Genomic DNA, 14,773 nt, shown 5'->3' with positions numbered 1-14,773 from the left:
GGCAAGCATACTATCTGATGGAATTGAGGGATCTGCTGGCGGGTTTTTGGAGTTAAAAATCTGTGGTGTGATAGCAATAACAAATAATATTGTTCTGAGCAAGAAGGGTGGGGCCAGGAAAACTCTTCCGTTTTCCTGGGTGGCGCTTTTTGGGGGTCTGGATGGTCTAGAGTGGGCTTATCCTTTCCCTCTGGGGTGGGGGTAGGATAGGCGGAAAGATGGGTAAGGAAAAGACAAAGAGGAAAAAAAATGGAAATGTTGGGTTTGTACAGTATTTGGATTTTTGTGAATGTTTTTGATTATATATTTATGGGGAAAACGTTTGGAATTTTGATAATGTTTTATTTCTCTCTCGTGACACAAATGTTGCATTAAGAAGGAATATTCTGTTTTGCCTGTCCTAATAAAGTGACCTTTTCTGCTAAGGATAACAAGCTGTGGATTGTTGTTGTTGCGCGATGGGACCCAGGGGGAACCTGGCGCGAGCCGGTGTCCCCCTGGGAATATTCGCGCAATGGAACACTCCATCGGAGCGCAATTGGTTGAGAGGGCTTTAGGGGCGGGAGTAAGGGAGGGCTAGGCTGTCAAGGGGCGGGACCGCCTCACTGTGAGATGACGTGGCGGCCAACGTTTTTGTATATAAATATATAATAAATTAAAAAAAGGATGTCACGTCACGTTAGGACGGGTAACAGTTTTTCCTTTATGGTTGCTTTCTGTAGGCGCTTTTTGAGGGTCTGGATGGTCTAGAGCGGGCTTATCCTTTCCCTCTGGGGTGGGGGGAGGGTCGAAAAATGAAAATGTTGGGTTTGTACATTATTTGTTTTTTTGTTGGGAATGTTTTTGATTATATATTTATGGGGAAAAACATTTGGAATTTTGATAATGTTTTATTTCTCTCTCGTCACACAAAAATGTTGCATTAAGAAGGAATATTCTGTTTTGCCTGTCCTAATAAAGTGACCTTTTCTGCTAAGAATAACAAGCTGTGGATTGTTGTTATTGCGCGAAGAGCACTCAAGGTGGCAGACTGCGTCGAGCACACCTGTCAGCACGCTCAAGAATCAGACGTGAGGAGGAGGAGCCAAGATGGCGACCGAGATGGCTGCGTAAACGCTCGGCTTCGTGAGCCTTCTCACCCCGCGCATACATCCTGGCACTTATCCTGGGCCGTAACTGCATATTTATGTAGGCGAAGGATAGTCTTCACTTACCGTTTGCTCCTGAGGCTTCTGCTTGCTGCAGACCCGTTGAAATGTCCCTGAATGTTTTGCGGCCTTCACGGAGCTGGGACCGGGGCCTCGAGTGCGAAGAGTGGCCAGCCGCGACTATAACAACATCGGCCTCTGGTGATGGTGAGGAGTCGGCCGGAGGGAACTGACGACCTGCTGGCCGATGGCGAAAGTGCCGACCCAGCCCAACTTGCGGAGAACCATGTCGGGAGTGCGATACAGCTGGGTCGAGGGGAGTGCATGATACTTGGCCCCCACTCTGGTGTTGTATCCGGGCACACTAACGACTTTTCCCGGTGTCAGCGTGTGGCCCCCAGGGAGCGGCGGAGTTTTTAGCCTTTTGGTGACTCTCCGCTGAGAAACCTGCCTTGACATTTGAGATTCCCGTTGTGAATCCTGTCCCTCCCTGGTGTGGGTCCCGGTCCCGAAGTTAAGTGGAGAAAGACGAGGCCGGATCAGCTAAGATGGCGGATAGCACCCTCTTACGCACACCTCATCCGGGCGGAGAATCCGTTGTGTGGGAGAGTCCTGGGGTCTGGCACCACGAGAAAGAGCCCACGTCCAGAGATATATTGGCTGCGTTAACAACCCTGTATATGACCCTGAGCCGGGACGCCTGGGATCTGGGAAGAAGGATGGCCGCCATTGTTGTCCCGCCGCTCCACATGGGCTTGATTCAATCTCAAGGAAGCGCTGATGTGCCCGCCTCTGCGTCAGTTACAACCGTCCCAGTTGCGCCTACGTTCGTGGAGGCGCCGACAGACCCGGTCCGTGATACCGCTTTGGATTGCCCTGTTGTATGTGTGAGTGACTCGTCGGGGCCCTTATCTGTACGGCGGCTGAAGAAACGACATCGATCCATAGTTTGGGCTGCCCCGGCGGCGTTTCAACGATTACTGGATTGTGTGACTCTCTCTTCCTGGCTGGTGAGACTGTATTCGGGCTGGGGGTTGTCTCCGGAATCGCTACTGACACAGACGGATTTCCGCCATACGTATTCGGCTGGGTTTTGGGGGCTACGGTCCCATGGAGTAATGGCGCTGCCCGGTCCGCCCGGATCGATTGGATCCTCCGCAAGGCTCTGTATGCTGCTTGATGACTGGCTGCATGTGGGTACTATTGATAGAAAAGGCCAGGGGTGATACCGTCTGGGACATGGAGGAACGTATTGTTGGCTGACGGTGTTTAGGGGGACACTCAACGGGAATGTTATTGATTGAATTGATAATTCTTGCCTACTGTGGCTATTCTGACCTTGCTTTTATGATGCTTATGGTGCGCGATGGGTGAGGGGGGGCCGGGTGGTTTGATCGAGGGCCCTTCTCCACTTTTTTTTTCCTTCTTTTTCCCTTTTTCTATTATTCTATATTTCTGGTTCTCCTTTAGGGCGATAGGCACGCTGCTGGGGGGGGTAGGCCGTATCCTTCTGCAGGGGTGCAGGGTGGGGGGTAGGGGGAAGGGGGTTGTTTATTTGTTCTTTCTTTGTCTCTATGGCCCTTTGTCTTTTCTTCTTCATGGTGTCGTCGTTTTTCATGTTTCCTACAGTCTGTCTTGTTTTAGGGGCTGGGGAGCTGTTTGACACATCCCGTATGTGTTGTTTACATTTATCCTGACTCGTATGCCTTGCCCCCATGTCTTTAGGAGTGTTTCGCACTCTTTGCAGATTTCTGTTTCATGTTGCTATTGTAGGACCATGTATGACCGTATGGCAATTATTCTGCTATTTTTTCTTTTTTCTTTTTCTTCACTGTAAAATGAACCCTATTGAATCCTGATTATCACGCTGTATGCTTGAATACGAGTTATATCCTGGATACGTATCTGACCCCGAATTACGGGTTGCTGTATCTTTCTATATTGCTTTGCTGAATTTCCGAATCGACTAGCGGCCGGCCGGACAGGTTGTAGGCCCATGCTTGTATTTATGTGAAGTGATAATAAAGGTTCTCAAAAAAAAAAAAAAATCAGACGTGAAATTTCCCTGTTCTGCGCAGGCATCCTGACAAACCCAAATAAGATACGTCACACAGCCTGAAGAATGTGGAGAGTCTCATAGCAGAAAGAACCTTACAAAAAATGCATCCGATCTTTTGATCATTAAAACCGACGTAGGTCACACTCACTGTCACAAAGTCGGAAGAGTGATCTTCTCTCCGACGACTTAGTCTTTTCTTCCTTGTAAACTTCTTATGTGTTCTCCGGTCGGTGGGCACTCTGACCGGAGAACACACAAGGATCTTCAGTGTTGCTCTTCTTTTGTTGGACCACACTCCTGGTACCAAAGTGTGGGATCATTGGTGGAACAACGACGGCACGAGAAGATCCAATCGAAGAAAGAATAAAACGTAGTTTATTTACATAAAGAAATGCCCACGACAGATGAAACGCCCAGATACTTCAAGAAACGAACCGGGAATCATCCCAGAATTTCCAATCTGCATCTCTCCATTCCATCCGAACATGGAACACTTTCAACTCAATACACATGCATTTTAAAAGGTATTCATCAATATTGTAACCCTACATAAGTACACATGCTATACACAGCATCCAAAACACAGTATTTGGTTGCCTTTACATTTGGAGGTACTTAATACACATTCACGATTTGCCTCAGGGAAGAAGACATAATGTGTGTTTGCTACAGGAACTTTAGAGCTCCTATTGGAAGACACTGAAGCAGTGTTTTATATTGATAATATTTGCATATAACAGTTCCTTAAATGAACACTTAGAGAAAGTAGATAATATGGCATAAGGGCTGTCCCTATTCCTTATAGAAAAGGCAGACCCAGAAGAGAGAGTCATCAAACCACTCGAAATATATTTCCTGTGGTCAATTGTTCCTCAGCCCTTCCAAAGGCCACCTCGCCTCATACATTGATAGGAATTCAGTATCCCTAAAGCATGAACTGAGATCCTGACCGGGGCAGACTGGGTGATGGAGCATGCCACACATAGGGCCTCATTTATGAGGCTGTGCGTCACTTTTATGCCACCGGTGCGTCACTTTTTGCACCAGCGGCGTAAAAAATGTGCCTGCTGCACCATATTTACAAAGTGACGCATCTACCTAGATGCGTCACTTTGTAAGCCCCTGCGCTACATTATACCTATGCCAGGTATAATGTATGCAGGGGGGGGGGTCTGACGCAAGAAAGGGTCATGGAAGTGACGCAGTGAAATCTATAAGAGTTCACTGCGCCACTTCTAGGACACAAATGCGTCAATTTCTTAGGCCTGCCTCACAGCAGGCGTAAGACTGACGCAGGCCCTTTCACATGGGGCTTGCCCCATGTGAAAGGATACATTGCTGGAGTTGTGTCACTTTTGTGACACACTCCAGCAATACGTCACTTTTGAGCCATACAGATACGTCAGAAATACTGACGTATCTGTAACTCCTTGCGCCATGATGCGTCATACTGTTAATATGACACATCATTGGTGTCGCAAGGAGGATGCAGTGAAAAGTGACGCATCGCTGTTTTCACGCAGCGATGCGTCACTTTTCATAAATTAGGCCCTTAGTCTTCTGCACTTCCAAAAAAGAGGGATTTACAAGTATAATATGTAATTGGTCTGTTTAGAGGCTGTACTTCTGTTGTTACAGAAAGTAATATTTAGGGAACTGTAGAAAGCCCTTTCAAAACATTTCCTCTCAATCCCCCCTGGGAGACAGTCAGAACACCTCAGTCTGACCCGCGTGTGTTCCGACTACACAAGCTCTACCATGCTTGCCTTAACCATGCATATGCTGTAACCACGCATATGTGTTCTTAAGGCAGTGTGCGGTCTAGCTGCTGGAGTACAGAAGGCGGAATACGCAGTGGTGAGGTAAGTGGGGGTTTTTTGGGCTGAGAGGGGGTTGGATAGGTTTTAGGGCAGTGGAAGTGGTAGTTTAAGGGACAGCACAAGGGGTGTGGGGGGGTTGGGGTAGTGAAAGTTAGGGTGCAGGGTTTTAGGCCTTAGGGCAGTTGGGTTCGTTTTTAGAGCTTGGGGGTCGGGTAGGTTTTTGGACAGTGGAAGGGGTTGGGGTATATTAAGGGACAGGCGTGGGGGTGGGTGGGTCAGAGTAGTATAAGTTAGGGGGCAGGGTTTTAGGCCTTAGGGCAGTGGTAGGGGAATGGGTAGCTGGGCTAGTTTTTAGGGCTGGGGGTCAGGTAGATTTTAGGGCAGTGGAAGGGGTTGAGGTAGGTTAAGGGACAGCGCAGGATGAGGGGTAGTGTAGGGTTTTAGGCCTTAGGGGAGTGGGAGGGGAATGGGTAGTTGGGGTAATTTGTAGGGCTGGGAGGGGGTCGGGTAGGTTTTAGGGCAATGGAAGGGGTTGGGGTAGATTAAGGGACAGCGCAAGGGTGAGGGGTAGTGTAAGATAGGGTGCAAGGTTTTAGGCCTTAGGGCAGTGGGAGGGGAATGGGTAGTTGGGTTTGTTTTTAGGGCGGGGTTCGGGTAGGTTTTGGGGCAATGGAAGGGGTTGGAGTGTATGAAGGGACAGAGCGAGGGTGCGGGGGAGTGTAAGTTAGGGTGCAGGGTTTTAGGCCTTAGGGAGGGCAGTGGGAGGGGAATGGGTAGTTGGGTTCATTTTTAGGGCGTGGTCGGGTAGGTTTTAGGGCAGTTGAAGGGGCTGGGGTAGTTTAAAGGATGGCGCATGGGGCAGGGGGCGTGGTAGTGAAGGGTATTAGGCCTTAGGGCAGTGGGAGGGGAATGGGTTATTTTTTAGGGCAGTGGGTTAGGCTAGGTCTTAGGGCAGTGGAAGGGGTTGGGGTTGCGCAGGGGCAGCGAGTTGGGAATTGGTCGGGGAATGGGCGGGGTAATGGCGACCACTTCATGCCTATACCACAAAATATTGTGCCAAAGTTATGCGTGATAAGGAATGCATGGTTAAGACGCATTTGTCGTTGGGCTGCGTGGTAGAGGCACGCGTGGTAAAACCATTTGTGCTATTATCATACAACCATCCCCTTTAAATTATAAAGGTGAAATAGCAGTAGACAAGTTGTGTGTGTACATGGTCACCCCAACCTGGACATTTGTTGTAGTGTTATGAGGCTGGCTGTTTCTATCATCTTATTTACATGACTCAATGGTGTTTTGTCAAACACAGCTGACTTGCAAACAAAGCTGATGGGTTGTATGTCACAACATTGTGCCATAAATATTTTTTACACAAATATCATCTGTTTGGGTGTAGATTTTCTATTAACTCCAATAGCACAATAGTTTTGTAAATTATATTTAAGACAATATTTGTATCAGACAATTTCTCACAAATATATTCTGGTACTACATGAAGCTGTGGACACCGGTAAAAGATCACAGCGGATTCTCCTTTAAACTACGCATCATTTTTTTTATCATCTTTGGGATGGTGGCAGCTTTAACAATGCCTTTGAAATATCCTTAATTTGAGGATAGATCACCAAATCTAACACAAAGGGATTATCTAAATTAGACTAAAGTTGTGAAAGCATAGCTGTGCTTCTGTGTAATTGAGCAAATGTGGACAGGAGGCTTGGAGGATAACATTTATTACTAAATGCTGCTGAGTATCTCTCAAATCATCTGGCGGCTTCCTCCCTCCAACTGAACTACAATATAACTGAAAAGGGGTAATTTGTCTCTTCCAGTCTCTACTGGCCTTGCAGGAATGTATGGCTTGAACGATTTCATGGTTTTCTGCAGGTTGTTCTCCTGAAGTGAGGAATGTAGTTGGAGTAGATGAGGTATGACCGTATGAGTAACTTTTTGTTTATATCATTTTTGTTGAGACGGATGTTGGGCAATATTTTCATGGGCTTTATGAATTATTACATTCTTTGGACTACATCCAACTTTCGTAAAAGGGGGATGCGACACATTTGAGACAATTGGTTCAAGGGTACACTAGAATCACACCTTAATCTTATAACTCTATAACAGTTTGATGAACAAGATTGAAAAAGATGAAGAGTACTGGTTTCCCTGTAACAAAAGAATATATATATATATTTGTCCTAATTTTTAAATTAGTCTGCTTAACTCTGCAGTTGAGGTAATTAATTTATGTGTTCAGTGCAATGCAAGCCAGCGAGGTGGCTTCTTGGAACTAAGCTGTGCAGTTTTAGCAACGAGAAGTGTTCATAAACTTGTATGATTAAAGTGATGCCCTTATATGAACAGGTAAAACTTTATGGGTTTTCTTCCTACCTTGTTCTGATCCTCCGCCATTGTAGGTGTCACTAAAACCTGCTCCCTAAGATGGACTGTAGGGCCTTGCTCCTCTATTTACAAACAATTTGCCTCCCACTGCACTCTCCAATCCCATCTTACATGCCACTGGAGCAGCGCAAAATAGACTCCATCCTTACACGTCACAGAAAAGTAATTATGTATGTGTATTTGACATATTCTCTGTGTGCCTTACATTTCTTGAAGTGTGTGAAACATTTTAACGTTTTTAGGAAATGTATCCACTGTAGAGAGTAGAGATTTATACACATGTGCACTAATGTTCAGGGTGTACTTTTAACCACGTTTATTACACTTAGACTTAATGTTATATTAGCATATGTTAATATGTACACTTTCACTCACGTTTTACATTTTTCATAAAATTATAAGTACACATGTATAACCATGTATTCGAAGTGCACATTATACACTTAATTAAAGTTAGCCTGACTACAGGCCTCAGTTAAAATTAATTTTGCTTTGCCAGCATGTCCTCTTTTCTTTGCAGGTTTATTATCATGATTTTCTTTAGTTAGAAAAAGGCTTGTTGTCAGTATTAGACTGTTGATAGAGAGGCTTGGATGGAAAACTTGGCAGTGAACATGGAGAAACAATGGTCGAAAGAAGTCTTCTGTTCATCATGTACCAGGATGCATTGAGAAAATGGAGCAATGTTGCAGATGCACTCAAGTAAGGGTTAGATTGGTCCCTGATGGTGTGAAATGAGATAAGAACTTTTCTGAATCTCTTGTTACTTTTAAATTGGGGTTCCCACAGTTAGAGACCGGAGATTCCTTTTAGACTTCCGGAGGTGCAGACTTCTCTGCTTGCCTTATTCTTGCAAGTGTGAAGCTTTATGCTAAACACTTAGGGGCAGATTTACAAGCCCCTTGCACCTCTTTTACGCCGCCGTTGTGTCACTTTTGTGACGTAGCGGCGGTGCAAATCCAGTGCCATGCTGCAGGGTACTTACAACGTGACGCATCTGGGAGATGCGTCACGTTATAAAGCCCTGCGCCACATGTAGGCGTTCTGGCACGGGGGGGGGCGGACGTTCCGGTGTAGAAACGCCTCCTAAAAGTGGCTGAGTGAAAGCTACAAGATTTCACTCGGTCACTTTTAGGGCCATACTGCGTCAAAACCCTGCGTCTGCTTGAAGCAGGCCTAAGGATTGACGCAGCATGTTGGAGATAGGGAACCCCCGAGCCTTGCTGGAGCTGCGTTGCACTTGCAAAGCAACACCAGCAATGCGCCGCATTTCCACCGGGGTTGCATCACGCATCTGCCCATCCGTGTGCCACGGTGCGCCTCATCAATCAGGCTTCCGATCAGGTCACAGCACAGAGACAGCTATGACACACATAATTGATGACGCCCTCCAAATCCTAGATCAGAACGATACCTGCCTCCTCATCTTACTTGATCTCTCCTCAGCATTTGACACTGTCAAACACGAGAACTTACTCGAGCTGTTAAATACCAGAATGGGTCTATCAGGGACCGTTCTCAAGTGGTTTACCTCCTTTCTGCATAACAGATCACAGAAATTCAAGAGCAACAACTTGATGTCCTCACCTATGCCTGTTACATTAGGCGTCCCACAAGGCTCTTCCCTATCCCCAACACTGTTCAACCTATTCATGGAGCCTCTCTCCACCTTGTTACAAGCATCCAATGTACACTTTCATATGTATGCTGACGACACCCAGCTCTATCTCAAATTACAATCCCCCGAAGCCATCAATTTGCTGAACTCAACGCTCAGAAACACCTAAACATGGCTGGCCGAAAATCACCTCAAACTTAATGCTCAGAAAACTGAGTTCCTTCTGATCACACCTCCCGCAAAAATCTCCACCGCTCAAACTTGGCTTAAACACCTAACTGCACTCAACATCCAACCTACCATCGTGGACTCCGCGAAATCCCTTGGCATAACCTTGGACACCAACCTCAATATGCAACACCATATCAGCAAGGCAATAAAGGGAGCTAACTTCCAAATAAATACTCTGAGGAAACTTAAACCTTTCCTCCCAGCTAAAGACTTCCAAACTGCAGTACAAGCCCAAGTCATTCCTCGGATAGACTACGGAAGCGTCGCCCTCTGCGGACTCCCCCTATCAACAACCGCACCCCTAAAAGCCTCACTGAAATCTGCTGCGAGACTCATCACTGGATCAAAAAAACGCTCACATATATCCCCTGACTTGAGATCCCTGAACTGGCTGCCTTTCGAAGCCAGAATCCATTTGAAAATCGCCTGTATGACTCATAGGGCTGTACACCATAACTCACCCAGCTACCTCACTCAGAAGCTGACCATGTCAGGTGGCTCAAGAAACACCAGAAGCACAAAAAATCTTCTTCTGAAACCTCGAAGATTCCGGAAGGAAAAAACTTATAAACGCTCCTTTTCAGGAATGGCACCCAGGATCTGGAATGCACTCCCCCCAGAAACCAGACTTATCTCCTCCACTGCATTTTTCAAGAAGGAAGTAAAAGCTATCCTCATGGCTAAATTCACTTGAACATTGACCCTGGATATTTTTGCACCTTTGTATTATCTGTATCTGTTTGAGTTAGTATGCTCCTCGATGTAACTTCCCCCCTTTTAGATGCCCTCTTATTTATCTTCGTTTATTCTGTGATCAGAGATTTTGTTCAATACCTGCTTGTTTTTCTTATCCCTTGCTTTTGTTTTTTGTAAAGCGCTCTGATATCTATAAAGATCTTGTTTGCGCTGTATAAAACTCTCAAACTAAATAATAAATAAAATAAATTGTAAATGTGGCGCATCAGTGGTGGCACACGGGAGGCAGATGCGTCGCAACTCTTCCGGCACATCTCTGCTGATTAGCAGAGATGCGCCGGAAGTCGTAAATCTTCTCCTTATTTTCTTTTTCCAAGACTTCTACTGGAGTCCTAAATTAAAGGCCTTTGATAGATGACCCTATATTTTTGATCTATGTTTAGAAGAGATAAGGAAAGGTTATTTATGGAACACCTGTTTGCTTTAATTTGTATCAATGCAATTGAGGTTTTTGCAATTCGATATGCCATTCTATTGTGCCTTAACCTGTTGAGATTATTCATCTTACTTATTGTATTGCTTTCTTTATTGAACTTAGTTTTGATTTGCATATATACTGGATTGATCAGAAGTCCAAAATAAAACTCTTTAACTTTATTCAGCGATTCCTAGTTCTTATTGTGGATTCACATTGGCTTCTTAAGTTATAAATGTATTGTTGATGTCGCCTTTCTATTGGGGCTTCATGTCAGCTAGCCAAGACATTACATTGCAAGGTCCACTGCTACATCAGATGTCAGCTTGTGGATTGTTAGCTACTAAAGCAAAGGGAGTTGATGTATAACTTGTAGAAATTCTAGACTTGCCAAAATCCAGCCTAAGTCCTAAAATCCCATGTCTCCATTTGGAGGGTCAGTGGAGTTCCAGTGGTTCAGAAAAGAGTTGTATCAGCAAAGGAGTGAGTATTAATAGGGTTGCATGATGTAATTGGGTATGTCAAGCTTGCTATACTTTGATGAGATTGTGTGGTGCGGTACTATGATGTTTTAGTTGTGGTATAGATGTGAATTTGATTAATGTTGAGCAGTTGAAATTGTCATCAGGTTGGATGTAGCCTAAGATCCCGGGATAGAGCTATAAGTGTGGAATACACTGTGTTGTAATTTGTCTGCTATGTTTTGTGGTGTGGTGCTAGGTGTGAGGTACCATAAGATGCACAATTGAGATAGGGACATATATGTCTGTGTGCGAGAGTAAGGTGTGGTTCATGTAGTGAATCCTGTTGCACAAGGAGACGATGCACTGATCCAGGTGAGTTCCGCTGGTGGAGGTTTCACTCAAGTGCGTGTTTGAGTAGGTCGGAAAGTGTCACTATGAACCATTTCTACTGTGATTCTGTGGAGCAGACAAAAGTTATTTGTTAAAATCGCTTAGTATTTAGTTTTATGCTTGCTTAGTGCTGAGAAAGGGTGCACTTGTGAAAATTGTAAAGGAGGATGAGCTGCTGCGAGGAGTGAGAAGTATGCCATAGTGTGTCACGCTGAGATTGAACGGTTGCCATTTGTGCTGCTCTATTATTAGTTGAGCATTTCACAGAGTACCGCGCTGTTATTGGTTGTTGAAGCCAAATGAGAATTGTGGGTAAAGAAGTTACTTCCTGGTTGAAACAAGAGTTCTACTTGTGATTGTTGATATTATTGCTGAAAAATGTCAATGCTATACAAGATCTTATTAGGGGAGATGTGAGAGTCCTTGTTAGAGAAGAGGTGTCACCAGAAGGCTTGGCAGGTCATATGGTCATAAGTGTGGGGCTCCACACGTGCATTTGGCGGAGTCAATGGCATAAGATCACATAAAAAGGAGCGTTGATGTTTCCAAACTAAGACACATTTAATTTGAGAATTATTGAGAATCTGAGAAGGGTATTGTATGAGATAAAGCCATCTCCTAGACCTGCACAGTAAGAGACACTTAAAGCCTGGGAGTGTGAAGCTCATGCCAAAGAGAAATATCAAGGTAGAGTTAGAAAGGCAGTACTTAGCTTTGCCGAAGCTAGGTGGGATACTGAATAACAAAAATGGAGACCTGACATAATTGAGGGAGCTAAGTTATATCCTGCATTGATGAGTGTGGAACCTCAGAAAGAGAAAAAGGAGGCTAAAGTAGAGAGTGCATGGGGATCAGGTGAAGATAGTGATCCTAGTGATGACTTTCTGGATGTGTTGACAACCCGTCCCCCTCCGTACAATGTGACCCAATCTGAAGGAATGAGTAGTTTTGTTACTAGTGGAAGCTCAGGGGGAATCAGTATGGGGGCGTCAAGAATGAAAATGCAAACTAGAGAATTGGTTAGTAGCATCCGGATGTAGAGTCAATTAGATCAGTGGAAAGGCAGATGGGCAAAGAAGAAAGATCCCCAAAAACCAAAAAAGCAAAGGGAGAGCCACTGCATTCTTTAATAGATGGGGGGAAGGAGCTTTAAATTATTTCACATTGAAAGAAGTGCCTGGTGGAGGTTCTGATCATGTACAATAAAGTAGGAGGGTGAATACCCCAAATTGAAAACTATGCTAGTGGACTGATACGCCCAGGTTGATTGATTTGTAAACATTTTCCAGATGGTTTGGAAAGATTTGAATACCCTTTTCAACATTGTGGTGGCAAGTGATTTGTGGGCAGAATATAAAGTAGCTGTACTGTGTCCAAACAAGGAGACACAGAGAAATCAGCCATCTCATGCCCCATCGCCATTGGTGAAAAAAAGGATCAACAGGTGATTACCCTTTTGAAAGTAAAGATACAAGCAAGACATTGATTGGGTAAAAACTGATAGAAAATCTCAGAAGCCTATAGAGACGGTGCATTCTTTTTATGAGATATTGTTGCAAGTGTTTAAACAGCTCAGGGGAATGGAAAATCTTGAATACAAGTATATGAGAAGTTTAGTGGCTCAGTTTGTGACAGGATTGAAATCTGAAAATAGCGTGATGATTCAACAGCTTTTAAATTGTTGGCAGAATAGGTCAATTGATGAGATCTGAGGTATGCAAAATATTGTAGAGATTAATTGGAAATGATACTGAAGCGGTTGTAGGAGAAGTTGCCGATGGGGCAAATAAAAGCAGCACAGTGAGGACATCAGAGTCAACCACATGTAGGGAATCGTTGTGCTATGCAAGGAGTGTATCAGCAGGGAGTTCCTGTGATGCAAGGTGGAAATGATTATCCACAACAGGGTAAAGGTCATGGTGTTTCGATTGACCAGAGTACTAGAATTGATGTTTCCATGTTAAAGAAATTGAATCCATACCATTATTGTAGCAAATTAGAGTATTGGAAGAGGGAATGTTGTCTTAATCCCAACAGAGTAATGAATGAGAATCAGGTTAAAAATTCAGGATTTGGACAGACACATGTTAACAACCCTGTACAGCCCAATAATGTGCTGAGACAGAGAATGCAAAGCCCTAATGCACAGGTTCCTCAAGCCCAAATTCCACAGCAAAATATAAATGGTCCTAGATTTAATTCTAACCAGGTCCCAAACTTTAATCCAAATTCCTTCCAGAACCAAAACCCATTCCAGCAGTTTTCCATGTTTGAAACACTTGAGAGTTATGGTTAAGATCTGTCACAATGATATTACCTGAGGGGGAGGAAGATTGCATGCTTGGTGCAGTCTTAGAGATAGACCAGAGTGGTCCATTTGTAGAAGGTGAAGCGAATGGCTACCCAGTATCATTTTATCGTTTTTGACCAACACTAATGCTACCCATTCCATTCTTAGTACAGCAGATGTTCCAAACCTGCTCCTCAGGGAAAAATAATTCAAGGTGTAGGAGTTGCAAATAAACAGATGACAAACCATGTAACACAAGAAGTGCCTGTTAAAATAGGGTCCTTTGAAGAGAGGTGTGTGATTCTAGTCCTGTGAATCGGTGGGACGCAACTTGCTTTGTAAGTTAAATTGCACCTTCTTTTACACGCCGAAAGGTGTGGAGTTTCAGACTCATGATGAAGATGTTGATTTCAATTTGGCGAGTCATGGGCCCAACATTGGATTCCTCCCTTTGATCACAACTGATGATTTACAACCGGATTGCAGGGACACAGAGAAGCCTGAAGTCTTGGACTTCTCAGGAAAGTACATGGGTCTCATAAAAGGAGTTCAGACTGTCCATATAAAAGTGAAACTAATGCTGAATACCCAAGAACTCCACAATACAATTTGAACCCTGACACGATTGCCGGGATTATATTAGTGACTGAGTCAATGGTACAACAAGGCATTTTGAAAGAGATAGTGTTACTCACCCATCATGAATTTTCAGAAGCCTAGCAGTAAATACTGCATAGTGCCATTCCAGTTAAACCTCCATGAATTTAAGCTTGTGAATGAACTGTGCTTTGAATTTGCTTTGTTATTGAATAGATTGACACAATTTGTCATGGGCTTGATCTCTGAATGGAAATTTGATCTGTTCTTTTATTAAATTAAATACAATTAAATAGACTTTTTAAAGAAGAATTAAGGAGAGTCCATTGCCCCAAAGCAGCAGAAGGAGCGCAAGGGTGTCAGAATAAAATGGTGTAGGGTTAGGGATGACTCACTAAGACTTTGTAAATTTTCAGATAATATGATTTATGGACTTGTTTTGCCACCTGCACAACTAGGAAATTGCAAAATAAATCTGCTTGCTGCTAAGTTCTTATTCAAGAGTCTGATTCTAGTAAAGCCATGGAAACTAACAAGCACAACTGACATAGGTTTATATTAGCAGATGTAATGATAGCTGTA

This window comes from Lissotriton helveticus, chromosome 2_1 (genome assembly GCF_964261635.1).
Source record: "Lissotriton helveticus chromosome 2_1, aLisHel1.1, whole genome shotgun sequence".
Taxonomy (NCBI): domain Eukaryota; kingdom Metazoa; phylum Chordata; class Amphibia; order Caudata; family Salamandridae; genus Lissotriton; species Lissotriton helveticus.
This window is presented reverse-complemented; position numbering follows the sequence as displayed.